At 36.7% G+C, this 14,579-nt stretch overlaps 1 long non-coding RNA gene across 1 annotated transcript in view; it reads left to right on the top strand.

Annotated features, from left to right (window-relative positions):
- The window catches only part of LOC144031899 (uncharacterized), a 33,296-nt gene that overhangs the window by 264 nt on the left and 18,453 nt on the right, over positions 1–14,579 (top strand). Inside the window, exon 2 of the long non-coding RNA XR_013287624.1 lies at positions 2,117–2,141. This is a non-coding gene — a long non-coding RNA (uncharacterized LOC144031899). The remainder of the gene's footprint in view (positions 1–2,116; positions 2,142–14,579) is intronic.

Below are 14,579 nucleotides of genomic sequence, written 5' to 3'. Positions count from 1 at the left end.
AAAAGTTATTTTCTTTTCTGTACCAAAACACATTTACTTATCTGCAATGTACTCTAGTTTACATTTAGGTATATTGTGAATTTTTGACTCTGCACATTTGACTAAAATCTTAATTTTTGAATGAAAAGAATGAAATATGTTTGACTTTGGATGATTAGGCATTTGGAAATAATATCTTTTTTTTTTTTTTGTCTGTTCTACTTAAGACTGAGTGTAGACACCCTTGAAGGAGAAAAGTAAATACCATTCTGAGGGGCATTGCAATTTCTGTAGGATTTGTTTTCAATACTCTATGCAGTGAGTTCCAAAGTGTAGAACACAGGGAGATGGGAGATTAGTTTAAAAAAAAAAGTTTCCTCCACGACAGTGGACACCCGCATACTCAAACACATATCGGTGTTTTGTCAGCATTTTTGGATACATTTCATTGCTGGAGTGAACCCACGCAGTCACGGTGAGAACATGCAAACTCCACAGATGAAGGCCGCAGCCGGAATCGAACCCTGCAACTTCAAAACTATGAGGCAGACGTGTTAATCAGTGTTCCACCGTGGTTCTGACATGTTCTAACTTCTTAAACCTTGATAAGACACAAACACAAACGCTGAGACATTCAAACAAGGCTGTATGCTTAAAAATACAGTACAGTAAGAAATGACTAGAAATGACGAGCTATGGCCTAGGTTACAACATTGATGTGATGAAGAATACGTTAAGCCTGCGTATTTTTTCATTAGATAATAAAATTGTCATTTCTTCAAGTACTGTATTGCAATTCGTACATGTTAATTTGCAATAATATTGATATTGCAATATTCCACACCCGATGTGGCCCGTGGGTCGTCACTTTACTATGTTTGCTTTAAACAATATTGTGTAACCGCACAGAAAACGGCAAGTAGACAGTTTTGTTTTGTTTTTTCCCCACAAGCAGCAGGGTATAATGTATGCATACTGCAAAACAGAAAAACTTTTTTTTCCCCCTTGTTATAAGTCCTAAATTGTAATGCAAGTATATCAAGCAAAGTAGTTTATGTGATTTTTGTTGTGAAGTGCCACCTCATTTTCATTCAACAAACTGTCTGATCTAAATACCAAAATATCAAAGTACACTATTAATTTGATAAGCTTCCTTCTCTATCAGAGAAAGATGTTTTCTTAGCTTGCATGATTACAGAATCATCACGTCATCTCATCTTACATTATCAAAGTTCATCGTTGACAGCTGTCCCAATGTTGCATTTTAAACGCAGCTGTGTGTCATTTACTCACGCATTCCTGGGATTCGGAATCTGACAGCTCCTCCAAGTTGCAAACCCTAATCAAGCAAATTCACCAATTTCAGTACAATCAAATTGCTCTTTAGCTGTTGAATTGGGGAGTTTTGTTGTCCTTTTCTAATGCTAATCTGCCAGATTCAGTGTCCCTCTCAGAGGCTATTTGTTGTGAAATAAAAGCCCTTGTTTGCCTCCTGCATGTATAATTGATATTGTTGCAGGGCTTTTTGTTTGTGCTGTTGAGAGGTGGAAGGTGACACTTTGGAGGCCGTGAAGAAAATTGGACTTGCAACATTGCTATTCCAGCTGAGCTCAGTAGTGTTTAATACATTTGCTGGAGGTACATTTGCTTGTATGCTGTCCGACAAATGTTTATGGTAATTAAATAATGTAAAAAAAAAAAAAAAAGTTTAGGGCCACAATGCCACATTCAGAATTGTCCAAAATTGTTCAAACTACCCTAAGTAATAATATGTTATTTTGAGAAGATACTCATCATGTTAATGATTTGTCACAATAATTTGGATAAATACAGAAAGAGGCATACTCGACCATTCCTCTTTGCACAATTTCTTTATGCGGGGTCCTCTCCTCTGCACTCTTCTCTTTAGCCCCCTCCACAGATCTTCAATGGGGTTGAGGTCTGGGGATTGAGTGGCCATGGGAGGAGCTTGATTATGTGTGTGGTGAAATGTGTATACACATAATTGCACATATACATTTGTTTTTTCTGAAACCCATTAAATATTGTTTTCTTAAATTGCATTACAATATTTTCCTCTCTATGCCATGTTAGTGAGAACAAGCTATGGTGTAATATTCATTTCTCTTTCTTTCAGGCAGAAAATCCCCGAAGATGAACTGGTAAGGCTCAAACCTCATCATTATTTGTCATCTTTGGCATGTTTTTATTTGCAGCCCATTATTTATCCCTTAGTACCAAAGAATGTGTCAAGTAGATATTATAAATGAAGACTAAATTAATAATAAAAAATAATAAATAAAGAGTATAATAATAAAATAAAATAAATAAATACAAAAATAAAAATAAAATAAAATACATAAATTAATAAATAAATAAAATAAAAATAATAAAAAATAATTTTCTAATAATAATAATAATAATAATAATAATAAAATAACTCGAAATAATTTAGAGTCAACACTGAACAGTAATCATTTTATCACTGACTAAAATGATCATTTTAGATGTTAAGAACACGTGCTGAATTGTCAGACAAATCAACACCTTACACTGCAAGACGCCAGACTCAGCACCCATAGCAGGGTGTTTGATTATTATTATTTTTTTTTTAACAAATAATCTGCCATCAAGCAACAAACTAATTTGCTTTTCAATAATACAACTAAATCAAGTTGCGGAAACAATTTTAGTATGTATTTATATAGAGTATTTTATTGTGTTCATACACACACATGCATTTTAATACCGTAATTCTAATAATTTCTTGTTTGTTTTTACAATGATCCACTATAACAAAAATATACTGCTTATTTTTTAATTTTGGACACACAATTCCTCTGCTTCTTCTCTTATGACAGAGGTTGCATGTGTATGGACATCGATATGCCCAAACAGAGGTCACAATTTGAATAAGAATTAACAGCTAGTAAATTAAATTGATATTCAGTGCGCATCTCTTGTGAATCCTCCAGACCTTTGTTCGCGTGGCTGGCAGAGCCCACGTTCAGCCCCTAGCTAGTCAGAAACATCTGTGCAGTTAATAATTTGATAAACAGCTTACACAAATGCCAAATTATCATTTTGAAGCCATCCCTTTTCTTCTTGCCCTCTTGTGTTAGAAATAGTTGGCGCAACTCTCCGGTTTCAGCATGGCTGTTCTTCCATGTCTCATTTTCATTGCAGTGCAGAGCCTACATGTCTACATTGAGGCATTATTGGGAGTGATTGAAAATGCTGAGTGTTTATCTACTGTAGAAGTAAAACATGCAAAAGTTACCCATTGTGGACAGTTTTCAGTGAAATGAATATTGTTTATTGAAGTGGTTTGAACATATTCTTTTGCTATAGTGTTCCCTAGAGTCTAACTGTTCATACTGTATTTTTTCACACTAGCATGAACACGCTCAGATTTGATTGTATTAATTTAATTCTCACTTATTGTTTCTCGAGCAAAACAGATTTTACTTCATATGTGAATTACTCCACAAAGTAGGCACTTGTAGTTGGCACGTCTATTTTTTTCACCCCTAAAAATTTTTTTTTTACATTTATTAAAACAGATACAGTAATGCTATTAGTGGTATCTGTTCAAAAACAAGCTTGGTCAAGTTTAAAAAGGGCTGCAAAATGTTATAGTGTTTTATTTTTGTGACTGAGTATCCGTTGTCCCTATACTGTAGTTTATTCGTGTGTCTATGTTTAATGACATTTTGGACTATGAGAGGAAAGCAATTAGTTAAGTGGTATCGAGTGGATGAAAAGCTGCAACAAATCCTCTTTATAATTTCATGGAAAAGAAAGCTCACAGTTGAATGGGTTGAAGCTGATGTAGTTTCATTAGTGCTTTTTTTGGTTGTTAGCTAAGAAAAAGACAATAGGGCTAGTTAACAGTTTAATTGTAGAATTAGTACATATTTCATGACATTTTATACAACATACTTATTACCCCACGACCCTTGTGAGGAATACGTGGTCAAGAAAATGGAGTTACAACGGCACCGCTCGGCCCTGAAAGAGTCCCAAAATCCCGGGACAAAAAAAATGCCGCTTCGGTGTGGAACCTGTACGGTGGAAAAGCACCGTTACAGACCATTTCATGAAGTCCTGATCAGTCAACAAGTAATTCCACCCAATTGACATGATTCTTAGCAAGCATTTATTTAACAAGTTATTTATACATCCCAAGTCCTGATTTCAACCCCATCAAATATACCATATTTTCCGAACTATAAGGCGCACCTAAAAGCCTTCAATTTTTTCAAAAGCTGACCATGCGCCTTATAATATGGATCAATATTGAGCCGCAACAGTCAAGACGCTATCGGTGACCCTGCACGATCGGTGACGCGCATGCGCAGAAGAAGCTAATACCAATACTTTACCTCAGAGAAAATAATAAAACCGCTGTTTATTCATTTTGGGAGTGAATGGAGTTGTCAGAAAGCTGGTTTATAATCTATTAATAAAGTTTGACTGACCTATCTGACTGTTTTGTTGACATTCCCTTTAGCGCAGCACCATCTAATGGATGCATAACATAACCCCAGCCTCTTCTGTAGCGCCTTATATATGGAAAAAGTTTTAAAATATGTCATTCATTGAAGGTGCGCCTTATAATGCAGTGTGCCTTTTAGTGCGGAAAATACGGTATTTGACTACTAGAACGACAACTGAAAACCAGACCGTGTCTTCTTTTGACTTCACAAAAGACTCAAGGGTCCCAGAAACATGCAATTGTGATGAGTTGGAATGTAGTGACCTTTAACGATTGGCAATACTGTAAAAAAGTAAAAAAAAAAAAAGTGTGTTTAACATACTTGTAAAATATAGCACTCGGTGACAGCACTTCTTGAAATGAAGAAAAAAAAAAAATACACCCAACGTCTTATTTATTTTATTTTTGTTGAGTACATGGAGCCAAGGATAAACACATCATTATATGAGCACCTTTCCCTGCACCCAAAGGGCCTGGATGGCTCATTTGACCCCATCCTTAAAGAAAGGCATACAGGGCACATCACATCCATATTAAGGCATCAGGGGATGTTTTGTTTGTTTGCGTGAGGGGCATCCTCTCCCGTCTCTTCCAAGGGTCACACTGGGTTGACGCGTCTGCTGGATGTCATTGCGCTTATGTGGGTTTAGTCTTGCAGGTCAAATTATCCTTCAATTTGAAATGAAAATGGAAAGGGTAGAGGCAAGGATCCGCTCAGGCCCAGGCTCTCTCCTCTGTATTAAGCCATCACAGTGTTGTAAGGCGAACTCATATAATGAACCCTGTCGCCACCACCGCCGCACCAATATCCCCACAGCGCATCGTGCATATTGATTGCAGAATGTGAGTGATGAGGTTATGTATGTGTGCATGCTCGCACAAGCTCACCTTTTTTTTTTCTTTTTTTTTTCTTTTTTTTTTCCAACAAGGAGCAAGGGAATCGTGTTACTCTTGGACTGATTAGACAGCTCATGCATAGGAAATCACGACAGAGACACTGCTCCCCATCTGCCTGCAGTGCAGGTGAAAACAATTTACACATCGGCAGGCTAATGGAGACATTCATAGGGAGCACGGGCGGAGAGACGAAGTGATGGTGGGGGAGAGAGAGAAAAAAAAAGAGAGAGATTGTAATGGGCACAGGCCAATGCAGGCCACTGGCCCTGCTCACTGGGCCAAGCCAGCAAGCAGCATATCGGATAACGCGTAATCACCCAGGTCAGGCTCTAATGAATGCAGTCATGGTCCATGAGGGCAAGCTTTTGCCCGCGCTAAAGACACTTGTAAACAATTCGTCTGGGTGAAACACGGCAATAATATGTTGATTCAGCAGGTAATGAGGTTCTCCCTGAATCAATACCCTCAACTAACCCTTCTCCCCCGGTGGGACAGAGAAGAGCAGCGAGCCCGGTTGGTGAGCGCACACCTCTGCCGATGACCTTTCCGCCGCAGTAAGGACACGAGGCAGTCTGAAGAGGACTGTTCTCACATTGCACAAGGCGCTGAGTGTCAGAACTTTCATTCGCAGCAAGCAAATGAACAGGCAGGCACTGCATGCTAATGAGCGGCAAGCTATTTTCCACCTTTTTTATCTGCACATTATGCTCTTGACTTTGGAGAAGGTGGGAATTAGGTTGGACCTCAGTGTCAGGCTGCATGATGGCTTCGCTCAGGGAAAAAAAAAAAAAAAAAAAAAACCTGGTAATTGAAGCCGATGGCTGCCGCGGAGGAGGTCTGAATTTGGAAATAAACAGTTTCAAGCACTGCACGTCATTTCTAGAGAGATGACAGGGGGAATGGAAATGAGCTGTCTGGATCTAATGTGCTTTCGCAGTGGTGGAAAAAAAAGTGCGATCTTTCAGATAACAATTCCACTCATTAGAACTCATGTGCCTCAATAATGATGAGATACTAAGTTGCTAAAATCAAAGTGGGCAATTAGGGTATTCTGGCAACCACACTAAGCAAGTAAATAGACAATGTGGCTCTGGTTTTACAAACACTGATTAGCTTTCATGTGAGGAAAGGACGAACAATAGTTCCATGTGCCAAAGATGCTTGCCATGCAGCCTGTATTACAATTTGTGAACATGATTCTTTTCCCAATTAATCAATGTCTTTTAGACCGATTCAACCAGACATTTTTTTTCTTGTTTATTATTAGAGCTGTCAAATGATAATTTTTTTTTGACCACCAAATTTGAAAAGCACCAACTATGTGTTCATTTTTTCGATATTTAATGTTATGAGGACATCTTCAACATTTTTTTTTGATGCACTGCACGCTCTCATCCTCCCCCTTTATCTTATCAGATAATTACTTGCATAATTTAAAATAGATTTAAAAAAAATGACTCCAATATTTTGACATGAACAAATATTCTGAATGTCATTCATAAACATTTATTCAATTCTTTACTTGAATGCATTTAGTTATGTTCATTGCTCAAACACAACCTGTGATTAATCTGTGTTAATACATGCATAATTTTTACATGACAATTTTTTGGGTGATTAATTAACGTTGAAAGTACTATTTACTATGCAATATCCTAATTCTTTTTCAAAGAATACTGCATTTACATTTCAAATTATCAACTTGTTAGGGGCTACGATACCTTTGCTTATCTAATGCATATTGTACTTAGCTTTCCATATGTAAATTCAGTATGAGTATAATGAAAATTGCATATGTAAGTATGAGGATTTATAATTATGTTGTATGCCTATGAATGTCATGTATGTATGCTATTGGCAAATGTGCGCACATGTCAAAGTGCAGTTGTATACACGAGCAGGAGGATTACACATTTTTTTTCTTTCATTCAAATATTTTAACCTATTATTGTATGAATAATGAAATAAGTCAAAACATAAAAAAAGAAGTGGGAGGACTAGATAAGTTTTCAACTTCTGCCTACTCCCTTTGTAAACTGTGACTAATGATTGTATAAGGTTTTTTTTTCTTCTTTTCTGCTACTTGTTTATATGTTCAATAATCAAACAAACAAATTCTAATATGTAACACAACACTGTAATATCTGTTACTTCATTTCAAATTGGTGCAGTAAAATTGTACATTGTTTAGTATAACAGGTAGAATAATAACAAGACTTCAAAATACATTAGTGACTTGAAAGTGCATCTTCTCTCTCACACTCCTTTGCGATTACGGAAGATTTGGCCTCTTCACCTTCGTCTCACTTGGCTGTAATCCATTGCACCCCCTGTGGTGACCACCATTTCCCCAGACCTCAGACTCCAGCATATAACTCTCCTTTAAGAGTTCCAGTTTCAATTTCCAGTGCATTATGGACAATAATGCATTTCCTCAACTCAGGTGAAATTGCCACCTTCCTATACCAAATCGTTTCCCTCATGAACCCCTAAAAAACATTTTAGAAAGTAATCCATAATAAAAAATATATATTAAAAGTTTGCAAAATGGCTGCTGGCCTGACCTGTCACAATGTTTGTATACTGTCAGTAAATGACAGCAGCATTAATCTGGCATAGGCAAAAAAAAAAAACAAAAAAACCCTGCAACCTTCCACTTGCGGCATGCAACCTTGATGCAATGTAGCAGGCAAGACCACAGGGGTTTCTTATGCTCTGATAGCCTTCATGCTCATGAATAAAACAGGGGGTTTAGGGGGCGTCCCGTGCAGCTAATTCGCAATCTGTTTTTGTGGTACTTGGCGCAACAATTTCTCTTCCCCTGCTTCAGGGCTGCATATTGCATGGAGAGTGGATTCTCTGCAACCCATACAGATCGTAATTTGTCATTACCAGTCAGTGTGCATTGGTGAGCTCAATGCGAGCCGAGACACATGATACGCTGTCGTGTTTCTTCAAATTTATGCAAATGAACAAAGTAGCACATCTTTTCAAATTGCCCGTCCTTGACAGGCTATATCTATTTATATAGTTATATATTTTTAAAAGGTGTAAAGTCTCAGTTCTAGTATTTTTTATTTTTTATTTTTCATGGTGCTTTCATTTACTAATTTGAGGTTAATACGGCCAAAATCCGAAGTTTGAATGTTTCTGAAGCCATTTGGAATTACACTTTTTTTCAATTCAGTCTTAAGTCCCGCAAAACTCTGGACTTTGAACCCCCCACCATGACGTCACACAAGAATCAGCATATCAGAAATATCGCTACACTCCTCAAGAACTCAAAGGATTAACGCTTGTCTTTTATTTGCTTTGATTTGCTTTGTGAGGCTTTTTTTTTTTTTTTTTTATGCAGGGGTGCGCATAAGTGGTGTGCAGGTACGCACGAATAGTGAAACATTCATGTGTGCGCCAGATTCGAATGTGTCAGCGCTCATTTAAGTCCGAAGCATATAGCAGCTCAGTCATCTAGACTACGGTCAGGTGAGCTATGCTCGTCCAACTGTTTGCTTGCATCCAAGAGGAGACCAAAATCATCGTTTTTGGACTTCTGGAGTTACGAAGATTCCAGCTAATGTGAGCGATATACTAACACACAACAGGAGCTGCATGGCTCAGGGAGTAGATCGAAGTTGTGTTACCCTTGAGTGACTTTTATTTTTATTTTTTCAAATTATTTATTTTACTCTCCCAAGTGGAAATATTACTCTAAAATTTAGTCTATTTGGTCCCATTCTAAATGGAGTCAAATTTACTATACATAATTTACTGTGTACCTCTCCTAATTTAAAGACTACTGACAGTCATCACTCTTCGCAATTAGCAATGGGGAAAACGTTTCTCTCTCGTGCGTCCTGCTGTTTGCATGCCCATTACGAGGCGCTGCAGTTTTTTTTTGTTTTTTTTTCTCCACCCAGCACTGGAGGAAGTTAAACAAAGCAGCACTCACATGCAGCTCAGACCCATCAGCAAATGCTGAGAAGTGAAGGGTCTGTGAAAACAAACCGCTGTGGCACCTTTCACGCTTCCCCCCCCCCCCCCCCCCCCCCCCCCCCCCCCCGCTCAAGTGTGACCGTTGCCATTGTCCAAGCTAGTCAAGGATACCTTCGGTTACAGTGTCGAGATAAAGCAGCTAGCAATGAAACCCTCTCCATCTTGAATTTGACCAGCATCAACCCAATCGTGCCTTATAGGGCAATAAAGTTGAAGTAGTTTATTGGTTTGATGGCCGTACACAAATATGATGAAGATGCATGCAAGCAATACACAGATATGGTTGAAATTTGAATTAAATGTACATATAGATGCAGTATCTATGTGGACTCGCATACGCCAACAATAGCCAGAGCGGCCCTAATTAAATGCACACAGTTGACTGTGTGGACCGCTGTACAGTGGCGCAGAGTTCCAAGCTGCCACAGCAACAGTTCATCTTGGCCAATTAGATGTCGCATCAAAGCCAGGGCAGCCGTTAAAGCAGTGGGTTCACAGGCGCCATTGTTGTGTGCGTGGTTAGCAATCAGCCACACTCCCCGCTGGGATCTGTCGCCGCTCATACTGAAAAGAGAGTCACCTGACAACAGTTAGTGCAGCAGAGGTCTGCACAACTGCTTGCTGTGTGATCTTCCCCTAATGTGAATGTGGCCGGACCAAAGGCCGCCGGGACAGAAGTCATGTGATGTTAACAATATATATTTGAACCCCCAAAGAGTTTGGGGATTATTAGTGTTCTTTCAATCAAGTTACTGGCATGTTTACTGTTCCATACTCAAAGTCGTCTGTGTTATAACAAGAAAATACTTTTGTAGGAATAATTAATAATATCAAACAGTTACCTTCCAAAAGCATGGAAAATATTCAAATGACTGCGCCATGAAGCTTGAGACTCGCATTTTCCGATTCAACAGCCTTAATTTGCATGGTTAATTTTGACATACAATTGAGAGAGACAATTGAGGCTGTGGAAAGTGTTTTTATTTAATTGTTATTCTTATTATTTTTTTGCTATCTTGAAAATGTTTCTGCTGCTTTATATTTCGTTCACTTGCAAATTAACAGAAAGAAAATTAACAAGGGTTCTTTATTGTGCCATAAATGTAATTTGTTTCAATGGGTCCATGCAGTCAAATGTAGATTGAGGTGACCTTGCAGAGTCATAAAAATAAAGGAATAAAAAGTTCATTCATGTTTTCACCCCTTCCCCAAATGTGCCAGAGAAACAGGAGTGAGTCAAGAATGGGTTTCCCAGGATAAGGAGGGATTCAGTCAGTGTTGGAGTACTGCCAATCTGCACCTCCCTCATTATACCAGACGGGGTCAGAACATTTTCCATAGTGTAAAAGTGGAGCCTCTGGGACATGCCTACATTTTGCCATTTTACATGAGCTAAACTCCAGAAAAAGAAAAAGCAGGAAATTTTTTGCATGCAAACTAAAGGTTTGCATACAAGCATGTCTGCCTTCCAAATTGATGTCCGGGGTTTGTGTGGGGTTTTCTCTGGGTACTCCAGCTGCCTCCCAGCTTCCAAAAACATTCATGGTCACTAAATTGTCCATATGTGTTGGTGTGAATGTGAATGGCTGTTTGTCTGGTGTTGATTGGCTGGGTGGACCCCACCTCTTCCCCAAAGTTAGCTGGGATAGGCATCAGCTCACTCTGAGACCCTAAGGGGGACACCCTGTAAAAGCAAGAAAGTGGATGGATGGTAAGTTGGCATCCAATTGAAATAGTACCCCAGAATATGTGTGTGTGTGTGTGTGTGTGTGTATACATATATATATATATATATATATATATATATATATATATATATATATATTAGGGGTGTTAAAAAAACGATTCGGCAATATATACGATACTACATCGCGCGATGTGTATATATATATATATATTAGGGGTGTGAATTGCCTCGTACCTGACGATTCGATTCGTATCACGATTCACAGGTCACGATTCGATTCGATACCGATTAATTAACGAATTTATAAGTCGATTGTTGCGATTTTTTTTCATTCAAATTTAGAAAATACTAATCAGTACGCTTGTAGAGTGTAAGATTTATATGAAAATGTATTATTTATTGATCTGAAATTTCAGTCTTATAGAGGTTGTAATCTGTTTCATGTTTGAACAGCATTAAAATAAAATATTAAGGCTTAATGTTCCGTTCATATAACATTCTTCCATGCTCACGGTGTGAATCCTAACCCGAAGTCAGACGTTTTGTTGAATATTTTTCCATTTAAATGGAAGTTTAAAAATCGATTCACACACACACACACAAAAAAAAAAAGGCAATGATGATAAGACGTTGAATCGGTAAGACTACCGAATGAACAATTCTGAGCTCTTAAAAAAAAAAAAAAAACGATTTTTTTTTTATCGATTTGAGAATCGCGCAATGTAGTATTGCGATATATCGCCGAATCGATTTTTTTAACACCCCTAATATATATATATATATATATATATATATATATATATATATATATATATATATATATATATATACGTATATATATATATATATACGTATATATATATACGTATATATATATATATATGTATATATATACGTATATATATATATATATATATATATATATATATATATATATATATATGTATATACGTATATATATATATATATATATATATGTATATATATATATGTATATGTTCTGGGGTACTATTTCAATTGGATGCCAACTTACCATTTATTTACAATACATATATTGTGTGCACACGCAATTTTTCTTTCGGTTTATCCTAATTACTGATTATGCAGTGTTTAGGCCTGTTGATTACTGTCCAGTGTTTGAAAGGCTGAAGCCGTTAGTGAATTAGAGAATGATTATCGCAGAGCAAATGTACTTCATTTTAAAGATGTTAATTAGCAGTCAATGCAGAGGGTGTAACCGCTAAAAGCGCGAGTAACCTCACGCAAGCTTCCAGTGTAGCCACACTTTAAATTGCTTACAGTGGGATTGTATGAAGGCTATATTTAATTAATATGCTGCAGCTATTTTGGGGGCTAATGGAACTTATGTTATTTGTAAGAGATCTAGTGAGGAGTCACTTAACCATCCATTAGGAGTGTAGTGTTTTAGGAACACTAATTGGATGAAATGAGCAGTCTTATACAGTTTTTAGCTCAGATTTGATTTGACAAAGAGAATTCATTAAAAAAAAAAAACAAACACTAATGCATATTTATGCAGTAATGATCTATTTAATATTATTGAACTTGCAGAGTGATTCACAGTGAGCTATTAGATTTTTATCATCTTGTTACATAATTGTTTTATACTTCAAACTTAACATTTAACTTTTTAAAGTTTTTGTCAAGTTGCCACTTCATGACCAGCTGGAGTGCAGCGACATCTAGTGTCATAAATAACATCAAACCCAGTCACAGGCGTGAGCAAACAAATGCCTAGAAAGCCATATTAGAGCTTGTGAATTTACGTCAGAAATATTTTTACATAACATAAAGAAAAAAAATAAAATGTAAAATTAAATAATGCAAATAAATCTTATACATTGTTAAATTATTCAAATTAAATTAAACTATATAAGCAGCACAAATCTACTGCAATTCCCTTTAAAAAAAAACAAAAAACACTACTGTGGGAAGCTATCATAACTTGGTTAAGGTTGCCCCCATCTGGCCAGTCCCTCTAAAACGCTTGTGGCTTTTGTGAGGGCGCCTGCTGCTTGTTTTGGCTCACTTTTTCTCTGCCTGCCTCTTTACACTGTTGCCTTTCATTCAAAATAACCGATTTCACATCATGTATCTAAGCTTCTTGAATTTACTGGCGACAAGGTGGACAAACATGGACTATAAGTGATTTTATTTTCAGTTCTACTTGCTTGACACTGGTTGGAGAAACCAAAAGTAATTCTGCACACGTTTCAAAGCCAAATTCAAATACCGTATTAGTAAGTTGACTCCACAGGGCAGAAATATGCCTATATATATATATATATATATATATATATATATATATATATATATATATATATATATATACATTACAATTACTACACAATCAGGATTTTTCAGCCGATCACCAATCAATGATCAAAAAATTAAAAAAAAAAAAAAAAAAAGAGATCACGATTTGATCAGATTGTGGGAGCTAATTAAGTATTTAAAAAAACCTTTTACTTTTTTTTACTTTTACTTTAATTCTACAGTCATTTGTGGGGGATAGGGACTGGCTCAGCCCACGAATAGCGAAAACCCATGTATAACCAATGCCAATTGAAATGCATGGGAAGAAAATATCTTCAAACAAAATGTTGATAAATATTAAATATAATATGTAATGTCTTATTTCGCTGAGCTGATTAATGACGTTGATCGATCGGGCAAATTAAGACATTACAGTCGATCACCAATTTTGCATAAAATGCAAATTATCATCCCATCACAATCAAGCCAATCAGATTGTATCTTCATATATCCCATCATGGAATGAAATGTTATTATAATTGTAGACTTTTTTATTTTTTTATTGTTGTTGTGGTGTAACATAGTTCCATACTGTGAGATGCGCTTCACCACTGTTTTAATCTAAATTTAGCATTGCCTAAAGGCAGAATGTGTGATACAGCTCTTAATGAAGTGGTTGCGACATTAAGACCACTTTGGAAAATATGTTTTCCACTACAGTGGACCTCCACTTATTCGTGGTTCAGCATTTGAAAATTTATCTGTTTGCAAATTGTAACACGGCCAAAATAAGTAATAATAAAAAATAAAAAAAATTATTTCTGTGGCAAAATACTGTTGCAATATTTATTTTACTGCAGAATCTTTTTAATTGAGACATGTGAAAACACCAAATTGAACTCTGCGGAAGGCGGAGGGGTTGTTGTGTGTTTAAGTTCCGCTTACCCACACACACACACACGCACGCACACGCTCAACATTCACAAATTTAACCGCAGCCGTTAAAATTATCACAGACACATATCATTTGTCATTGAAGTGTCATTAACAAGTCCTAGTGTTATTCATTTATTTGGTGGCAGAATACTCTTCTGAATGTTAGATTTATTGTATTGTAGCTTCTCTTTTATTGAGACTATCCGTGTTACCACACCAAAATAGTGCAAACCGTACTTGTTGTATGAGTGGGCGTAAGTAGCGCCATAGTTTCATCATACTAGGACTTAAACGGCATCAATACAAACAACT

Source organism: Festucalex cinctus, chromosome 12 (genome assembly GCF_051991245.1).
Source record: "Festucalex cinctus isolate MCC-2025b chromosome 12, RoL_Fcin_1.0, whole genome shotgun sequence".
Lineage (NCBI taxonomy): Eukaryota > Metazoa > Chordata > Actinopteri > Syngnathiformes > Syngnathidae > Festucalex > Festucalex cinctus.
This window is presented reverse-complemented; position numbering and strand designations above follow the sequence as displayed.